We start from the raw sequence: 10550 nt of genomic DNA on the forward strand, positions 1-10550 counted from the left end.
GAAGAAACACAGAATGTTACAAAATTACTTGCACTACAAGAGAAACGGCTCTTAGCTGCGCAAACCGGGTGAGCTGCTGCGGTTCTTGTTGCGTAATCAGGCTCCGTTCCAATCGATCCGAATTGGTGGTCGTTTTGGACCCCAACCGCATCTAATAACCTGGTAGGGGGAGGGGTTGTTTCATTAAAATACCCCAACCAATATATTTTGGCGCCATTAACCTTCCCCCTTTTGGCGCGAACCCTAGCGGAGCAAAGGCGCCAATTGCTGGTCTCCTTCCCCCGCCGTCGTGACTCATCCCTCCGTCAGTTCCAGCCGCCACCTCTGTGTCGTCGTTCTTCCCCGTGACTGGTCTCCTCTCTCTGCTGTGTAGCTCCCCCGCACGAAGGTAAGGTGAAAAGGGTCGTCAAAGTCTTCTCCTTCCTCCATGACGTCGGTGGCAGCCACCCCAACCATCCGTCCTGGTGCGTCGTCGGCAGCCTTCCCCCTTGCCCTGGCCCTGTTGTGTGTTGCCGATCACACACTCTCCCCCCTCTCTCGTATGTTCCTCTCCCTTGTCCCTATTTAATTTTAATGACTGTTTATATATTAATTTTGCATCAATTTAATCTCTGTGCCTTTTGAATTTTGGTTTGAACAACATTGATCCATCAATTTTGCCCAATTTTTTCTTCCCTAATTTAAAATTCAGATTTAAGTTTTTTCCAATTTCTGAACCCCTGAGTCTTGATATGTTTGTGTTTATTGCTTCACCTCATCACTGGTTAAAAGGACTTTGCACAAAAGACCAAGGCGATTAAACTTGCAAATAAATCTATCAAAAAGAGAAACAAGCAAGATCGCCGTGGAGAATCTGACAGAGTCATACCAACTCTTAAGCCGAAGCACTTGTTTTCTGGAAAGCACTCCGCTGAAAAAACTGATTGGCGCTGAAAAAGGTAATGATCTGGCCTTTATGTCTTATTCTCTATGCACTCGCTTTACTTAGTCTACATGAACCTTAGATTTCATTACATGCTTCTGTAACTGTAGAGTGCTATAATGCCAAAGTTAAATTGCATATAGTTTATTGTTACACATAGAATTCGTTACATGCATGGACTTGTAGCTGTTGAATGCTGATGTGTGAAAATTTCATGCTAGTGACTTACCCCTTGCATTATTACATTTATCCTGATCTTATAAGTAGTGTTAATTTTTTTTGAATTGTTAATTGACATTAACTACCTTAGTTTATTATTTTTTTTCTAGGGAGGCTGTAATTTCAATGGAAATAAAGTGATTTGAGCAGTAAGTAGCATTGAGCGACCAAGGCTACCAGGTAAAGATTACACGTGCTTTTAGACTCATATAGAAATCCGAAGCAAAAGGGTGAATGATAAATATGTAGTGATGGTTGGAAGGTTGGGGTAAAATTGGAAGGGAAAGTTGAGAGGGTTGAGATATAGACAGTTATCAAACGGTGATTCCATCACCTGCTCTTGTACGTGATGAATGCACTCAACAATATAAATAAGATGCACATGGTGCAGTGCCCCCATGTTATTCTGCGTCCTTGGCTCCTTCCGATATATTAGACCGAATGTTGATGAAATTGGGAAAATGGATAATATAATAAGTTAAAAGGAAAGAGTTTCCTCCATCCCCATTTTGTACCATACTCTAATAACTTAATATGAAGACCTTTGTACTCTTATTTTTCACCCTCTTCATTTTTCACCACTTATTAAGTGTACCTTGCCAAAACAGATAGTGAAGTACCAGCAATCAAGGTGGTGAACTTTGCTGCATGGTATTGCTATCCTTGCTTTCTGCCATCTTGGCCCTCTCTTTCTACCTGATAAATTTTTAACGTGTTAGATTGCAGGGGGAAGTATGTCCATAGTGAATAGGTGAATACACTTGACAAGATAGAGATTAGAAATGAATGCATGAAAGAGAAACTCAGGCACTGTCTGCTATGAATAAAGATGGTAAAATCTTGTATTAAGCATTTAAACATGAGTTGAGAAGTCCTAGAAAGAGGAGGAGATTATAGAAGGTAGTCGAAGCTAAAGGTAGATATAGACTGTTAGAATTGGAATTAGAAGATAAAGAATACAAACTATTGTTGTAGGATTATTGGAGAAGTGTGGCGGAATAAATGAATAATTGAAGAAAGGAACCAAGAGAGAGGATTATTCTAATTGAGGGAATCATGTTACTTTGGAAAATAAAACAAGTATGTAATAGGATAAGGTAGGCCTGGTGTGATGAATTGATGGTTAATGAAAGTGAAGCTACTTTTATTTATATATATATATATATGTGTATGTATGTATGTATGTATGTATGTATGTATTCATTCTAATATGATTACCGTAAGTATAGTTTACTTGGATGAGGAACCTGATTCATATGATGAGTTTACTTGGATTAAAAAAGTGAATATGGTTGTTCACAATCTTATTTATTTTCACTTTATAAATGATACTCCATGTATTAACTGCTGTCGCTGTGAATGGCTTGCAATTCTAAAATATTATTTGTGATCAAATTGTCCCCCATGCCATGAAATACTCGTTACCACCCTCCTACTTGTGATCTCATTTTGATAATTTACTCTAGGCACATTCTTGTTTCTATTTGGTCCTCAGTTCATTACAGGGTTACTTAATAGTTTCAATTTGGCTCTTGACATCTCTCGGAGTAACATTCTGAATTTGTCTTAACTTAAACTTATCTATGTATTCTTTTTGTTTGCCTTGAAGCAGGTTCTCTGATGACCGAAAATCTCGGAGATTTGAAATAAATTATTTGGGGTGTGTTCCTATACCTTCAACTGTGACAAGTATTTCATTTGTCAAGAACCAATAAGTCTTGCACAAAATCTTTCCGAGAATTTACTTAGTATTTATTTTTAATCTAAAATCGTGTAAAATAATGACAAACAACTTCGCAGATCTATTTGTTCTATTACTCAAGTTGTTCTACCAACTTGAGCAAGTAAAATTTAGGATTGTTATGTATAAATCAAATTACTGATTTGAACTTCAATTAGCACGCTTTTAAATTCCATGATTTGTCTCACCTTTTTCTCTTCTTTTGATAAAAATTCGGCACTCAGCTTTTTGTTTTTGGGTAAGAGCAGGTGTATATATAAATCTTGTCTATAGGGTAAAACAAGTAATTATTTTTTTACTTCTGGTACATAAAAATAAATTTTGCATTATTATTATTGTAATTTTAGTGATTGAAATTGGATGGGAAGAATATGGTATGTCATTTTCAAGACTGAAATATTAAAAATGAAAAGGTCAATTGAACTTGAAGTTGAGCTAGAGATTCTTGCTTCTTTTTCTTTTTAATTTATACTTCAATACTTGGAATCTAGTTAAACTCAATCATCATGTTCCAATTAGTTTTCAAGTTATAAACATACCTTGAAATAGCTATGTTTCCTCAAATATGGTTCAATCATCTACTGTTTGGTCTAACTGTGCAACAATTTTATATTGATAATTATTTTTTTATTCATGGATAAGTTATGATGAATAAATAATACTCATGTTTCCATATTATGTTGACAATAACAGCGAAAAAACTCGAGTGTTGTTAACAAGTGCTGCACATGTTCATTTGAAGCATATTGATTTTTCCAAGCACACCATGAACCTTTCTCTAGCAAGGAGAGCTATTTTGCTATCTGGTCCTGGAGGTACATTAAATTCAAACAATTAATCTTGTCCTAAAAACAACTATGGGTTTCAGTTCTATTTTGCTAACTACTTTTAAATTGAATGTTTGAAGAACTATACCAGCAAATGCTTGAAAAAATGAAAGAAAGAAAGCAATTATTGGTTATAAATTTCTTGAATAATATACAATTAATATCTTAGAAGTTAGGTGAAGATAATTACAACCTTACAAGATGTACAAAATAATGAGTCAATCCTATGTATTTCATACTCAATTGAAGTCTTCATCATTTATTTTAATATATCTCTTATGTTCTTATGTGATCTAATTAATAGGTCAGTTACATTTTATATAATTTCAGTTCCATAATTTTAATATATAAGAACATCACATTGATTCTTCAAGACTGAAATATTAAACATAGAAAGGTCAATTGAACTTGAACTCCCGCTAGAGCTTCTTGCTTCTGTTTCTTTTTACATTATATTTTAGTAATTGGAATCTAGCTAAACTCAATCATCATGTTCCAATTAGTTATCAAGTTATTTACATACTTTGACACAGCTATGTTTCCTCAAATATGAAACCACATACATTTGGTTTAGGAACTAGCGGATAATTATTAATTAAACTATGTATCATTAAAATATTGATGTGAAAGAAGAAGAGTAAGAAGAACCCACTCTATTGTATATAAGCATATAACGATAGATAAATACAGGTTGTGTTGTTCAACTCCTTCTTTATATATGTCATATTTCTACTATAGAATAACAAGGACAGAGAAAATTATTGAGTTAGCATTTCAATAGATTTTGATACTTTCATTTTGGGTGTTTCCAAGCATAAAACTATCCTCCATGTTATCACTTTTACCCTTTTGATTTACCTATTTCTATTTCTATATTGTTTAGTTCGCCAACTCATACATTATATTGTAATACTTTATTAATTTCTCATTTTATTATTTCTCAAATTGATATAATATTCCTCTTTTTCTCTTTTTTATAAGGAAGGATTTTTTTTTCCATTTCAAAATTTTGGCATTGGACCCAAAGTTGCTTTCTTCTAGTATTTTTTTTGAAAGTGCAGAATTTTCCAATGAGTAAGCAACTTTTTCAAATAATTTTGTGAGTTGTGTATTATCCTGGATGCTAGTAAATGTGTTTTCTATTTTTTCTTTTAAGAGTAATTCTCCCATTTTATATCAAGAAGTGTGACTATATCATATTATACACTCCCTTAATTTTTTTAAGTATCTAATTATTAACTTTTTTCTAGTGGTCTGACTTTATTTTATAAATTTTCATTGTTCTATTATTTCATTAAATTAGATATTCATAAGAGTTGGATTTCAAAGCCACGAGTTGGTGTAGAATATAGGAACGGTTTGAACAGATTCTTAGATTTTGTATTTGCCGATGCATCATCAGATGAGATGATATATTGTCCATGTCTGAAGTGTGGGTTCGACCTTTTACAAAATAGAGAGGATGCGTTTGATCATTGATGAGGGAAAAATGATTCCACACAAACTCACCGGCAAGTGTACCAGGTCGCATCAAGTAGTAATAACTCACAAGAGTGAGGTCGATCCCACAGGGATTGATGGATTGAGAAATTTTAGTGAGGTGATGAATTTAGTTAAGCGAATATTTGATGATTTGATTGGAACTTGATTAACAGAAGTAAAATTGCAAGAAAATAAAAGGGAGAGGGTAAATTGACTGAATATTAAAGTGCAGAAGAATTAAATTGCAAATACTTAAAGTGCAAGAAAGTAAAAGAGCTGAAACTTAAATTGCAAGAAATGTAAATAACTGAAACTTAAAGTGCAAGAAATGTAAATTGCTGAATCTAAATTGACAAGAAGCTTAAATTGCAATGAAGAATAAAGGGATTTGGGTACTGGAATTCAAATTGAGCTGGAAAATGCAAATTGAAGTAAATCAGAGAACTATAAGATGAAGAGGTTCAGATCTAGATCTCAGTAGCAAAACAGAAATGGAAAATTAGCAAAGGAGTCAAAACGGAATGAGAACTTAGACCAGATCTCAAATCTTAAAGAGAAATCAACAAATTTCCTTCAAATAACAAAACAGAAAGAAACTCAAATCTCAATTGCTCTCTTAACCAAAATAGAAAAGAAGAAATTGTAGAAGAAATAAAATGAAAACAGAGAAGAAGATTGAAATCTAATTCTCCAATTCTCAGAACTATAAGAATGAAAAACAAAAAATGATTCTCAGATGATGAATCTCAGTGGTGTTCTTCAATCTTAATTCAAAACCCAACACAGAAAATAGAAGTTGCAGATGAAAAGAAAATGAACAAAGAAAACTTAGATATGATCCCAATTCCCAAATTCCAAAGAAAATTAAAAGAGGGCCAAAAGTAAACTAAAATAAAAAATGAAGTAAAAGTCCAAAAGTCCTCCTCAAATCAAAATTGCTCCTATTTATACACTTTCTTCTTCAGTCACTAAGCACTTTGGAATGGGCCATTGGGTCTGTGAAGAAATGGATCCAAAATCGCACTTGGTGGCATGGGTCAGGGTGCATTTTGTGAAGCTCCCGTGGAGTGTTCAGTTCACTTTGTGAACTCCACGTTCACTTTTCTTGCATGCTTCCTCACGTGGCAATTGCCTCCTACTAACGTTCACTTAGTGAACGTTAAGTTCACTTGTTGGGCGCTCTCTTTATTGCGCGCCTTGGTTCCTTGGCCCATTTTCCCGAAAACGTTCACTTAGTGAACGGCACGTTCACTTAGTGAATGGCACGTTCACTTGTTGAACGTTGCCTGGTGCGTGGCCCCTTGGTGCGCCAATTGCCCTCCTAGCGTTCACTTAGTGAACGTCACGTTCACTTGTTGAACATTCTTCTTGTGTGCTTCCTTGGTTGAGCGCTTGTCTTCATGGGTGTTGCATTAGTGAACTCCAAGTTCACTTATTGAGCGCCCTTAGTGTGTGGATGGCCAAAGCTTGCCTCCAAAGCTGGGAAGCCCAAAAACGTTGGAAAGGTGAACGCCACGTTCACTTCCAAAGTGAACACTTAGCCCAAAAGCGTTGCTGAGTGTGGCATTCTCTTTGTGAACTTAACACTTCCTGATTGCTTCCTTTTCTCATTTCTTCACCTACAAGCAACCAAACAAACAATCAAAGTATCACCAAATTCACAAGGTCTTTGCATCATTCATGAAATCAATTAATTCTAGCATAAACCCTATGATTTTGTGTCAAATGAATGATGTTTGATTGATTCAAAATGATCATGGAAATCCACTCCAATCACTTACTTATTGTGCAAGAAAGTGCATAAAACCTAATGAAACTAATGAAAAATGCTTGTAAAACTAGCATAAGATGACTTGTCATCAATCATTTATTGATAAACCCTTTCCCGTCTAGTTACACATTTTGGATCCATCACGGTGAGAGACGCGTGGTAGAGAGCTCGAGTGACGGACAAGAAGATCAACCCGAAAGGAATTTCAATACCCCGATGCTTGATATGATCCACGAGGCATTCAACTTCTCAGGACTTCACGGCGACGAAGAAGACTCAGAGAATGAACATGCTGGCGGCGCTGCGGATGAATTGCCTTACTAATACAATGAACTTAGTCGCGAGGCCCGCAATTTTCATGACTTACTTGAGGATGGGGAGTAGGAGTTATACCCATGATGTTCAAAGTTCTCTAAGCTGTCTTTCTTGGTGAGGCTCTATCATATAAAGTCCATGTGCGGAGTGAGCAATAAAGCCTTCGGAATGATATTGGAGTTTCTTGCAGACGCCTTTGAGCATGCACGGATTCCTAGCACTATGCACGATGCCAAGAAATTCATAAGAAAGCTCGGTCTCGCTTACAAGAAGATAGATGCATGTCTAAATGACTGCATGCTATACCAGAAAAATGACCAAGAGCTGACCAAATGCAAGCGGTGTGGGACATCGAGATGGAAGCATAAGACTAAGAAGAACTCTAGGGTGTGGATTAAGATGGTTGTTAAGAAGAACGGGAAACCGCAAGCGGCAAAGATTCTTCATTACTTCCCCTTATTCCACAATTGCAGCAGTGATACATGTCTAGTAAGACATCCGTTGACATGCTGTGGCATAGAAGATGTTCTAACTATGATGGTATGTATAGGCATCTGTTCATGCCCTGGTCGAGATGTACGACCCGGGCTGAGTCAACCGACTTCTTCAGGTCAGGACTACCCGATCTCTTCTCAAAGAGATCGGCCAAATAACTGGAGGAGTCCAAAAAGGCCCAAACAGAGGAACACGACCCAAGTCCAAAGGCAGCCCAAGCCTAGAAAGACAAGGGCGGTTCTCTTAAAAGATAAGATAACTCCACTCAAATATAGGATAAGATAACTATCTTATCTCCAGAAAAGGTCACTCTACAACATTATAAATACACAGGAGCACCCAGGTATAACTCATATTCTGATTCTACAAAAAATCTGCTTAATATCCTTACTAACTTAAGCATCGGAGTCCCTTGCAGGTACCACCACCCTCCGGTAACGAAGGATCAGCAGCACCACCAAGTCCAACAAGTCGGATACGGCGGCTCGGACCACCATCATCAAGTCGGACACAACAGCATCGACCAGTACAGAAGATCTCGTCCGAGATCGACCTACAGTTTCAGGTAACCCTCGGAACATTGGCACCGTTGCCGGGGACCCTGGAAGTCATCCCACCATCATGGCAGACAACCTTGACAACGACCACGACTCTGATATAGAAAATAGGACGCCGCATAAGAACGCGGACACCACACCAAAGGATACTTCTCAACCAAACAAAGGCAAGAACTCGTCAAGTACAGAAATCATGGAGGCACTTCAAGCTCAACAAGATCACCTCAAACAGCTCGAAAAAGAGGTCGAGCATCAACGGGAAGCCGAGAGGGACCTTCGGAGAGAAACTAGGCGACGCCGAGAGTTGGAGGACAAGCTCCTAAAGCTCGAAGCCGACCTTAAAACAAAAATCATCCAGCCTGATCCCGAAGACAGCTCCCAGAAAGACCCATTCACTAAAGAGATTATGAAAGCCAATGTCCCAAAGGACTTCAAAGCTCCTGACATGACCCCATACGATGGCACATCAGATCCAAGCCATCACCTCAGCAATTTCAGAAGTAGAATGTATCTCACTGATGCCTCAGACGCTATTCAATGCAAAGCCTTCCCAACAACCCTAACAAAGACATCAATTAAGTGGTTCGACACTCTGTCCCCCAGATCCATCACAAGTTTCGACGACCTGGCCAAGAAATTTCTTGCCAGATTTTCCATCCAGAAGGACAAAGCCAAACATGCCCCAAGCCTACTAGGGATCAAGCATGGAGATCGGGAGAGTCTTCGTAACTACATGGAGAGATTCAACAAAGGATGCCTAGACATACAAAGCCTACCAACGGAAGCATCCATTATGGGTCTCATCAATGGCCTACGAGAAGGGCCTTTTAGTCACTCCATATCCAAGAAACATCCAACATCTCTAAATAAAGTGCAGAAACGAGCTGAGAAGTACATCAACATGGAGGAAAACTCTCGATTAGGAGAGACCTCAAAATCTGGATTCTCCTACTCCTCCCGGGATAAGGATAAATAATCCAAGAAAAAAGAAGATCAATACGGAGAAAAGCCTAAGAAATACAACAACTACACCCCCCTTCGGGTGTCTCTCGCGGATGTTTTCCGAGAATTATGCCATATCGAGAAGATCCCACCACCTCGTCCACTCAAGAGCAAGAAAGGAAGAGGAAATCGGACAGAATACTGCGAGTACCATTGAATCTATGGACACCCCACCAACGAATGCTTCGACTTGAAAAATGTTATAGAGAAACTGGTAAGAGAGGGACGACTGGATCGGTATTTAGCCGGCAAATCAGACGTGCCTAGAAAAAGAACAAGGGACGAAGAGGTCGGACGAGTTGAACGACCACCTCGCACCCCGGAGAGGCACGTCCATATGATAAATGGAGGATTCGCAGGAGGGGATCTCAAAATCATCTCGCAAACGGCACCTTAAAGAAGTATATCATGTCGATGGAAGAGAAGGATCACCCGACCTCCCCACTATTACTTTCACACAAGAAGACGCGGCAGGCATCATCCCAGGACATGATGATCCCATGGTCATCACTATCATATTGGCCAATGCTAACCTCCACTGCACACTGGTGGACCAAGGAAGCTCAACGGATATCTTATTCAAACCCGCCTTCGATAAACTCGGCCTGCAGGAAAAAGAGTTCAGAGCATATCCAAACAGCTTGTTTGGACTAGGAGACAGCCCAATCCAACCGCTTGGATGCATCTCACTACACATAACTTTCGGAAAAGAAACCCGATCAAGGACACTCAACATAGATTACATTGTAGTCGACGTAAGCTCAGCCTACAATGCCCTGATAGGTCGGGCAACATTAAATCAGCTCGCCGCAGTAGTTTTAACTTCACATCTTTACATGAAGTTCCCAACTCCATAAGGGATCGCTATGATAAAAGGAGACCAGAAAATAGCGCGACGCTGCTACAATGAAAGTCTGAACCTCAGAGGCAAAGGGGAAGAAGTCCACACCATCGAACTCGGGGGAATTCGAGGTCAGGAAGAACTCCGTCCACAACCTGAAGACGAGATTGAAGAAGTCCAAATCGGAGATGACCATACAAAAAATATCGGGGCAACCTTAAATGAGGACGTAAAGAAACCTCTAATTCAGCTCTTAAGGAATAATGTCGACCTTTTTGCATGGAAGGCTGCAGACATGCCAGGCATAGACCCCAAACTAATGTGCAACAAACTGGCAGTATATCCAGGATCTCGACCAGTACAACAGAAGCGTCAGAA

This window comes from Arachis ipaensis, chromosome B09 (assembly GCF_000816755.2).
Source record: "Arachis ipaensis cultivar K30076 chromosome B09, Araip1.1, whole genome shotgun sequence".
In the NCBI taxonomy this organism is placed as follows: Eukaryota; Viridiplantae; Streptophyta; class Magnoliopsida; order Fabales; family Fabaceae; genus Arachis; species Arachis ipaensis.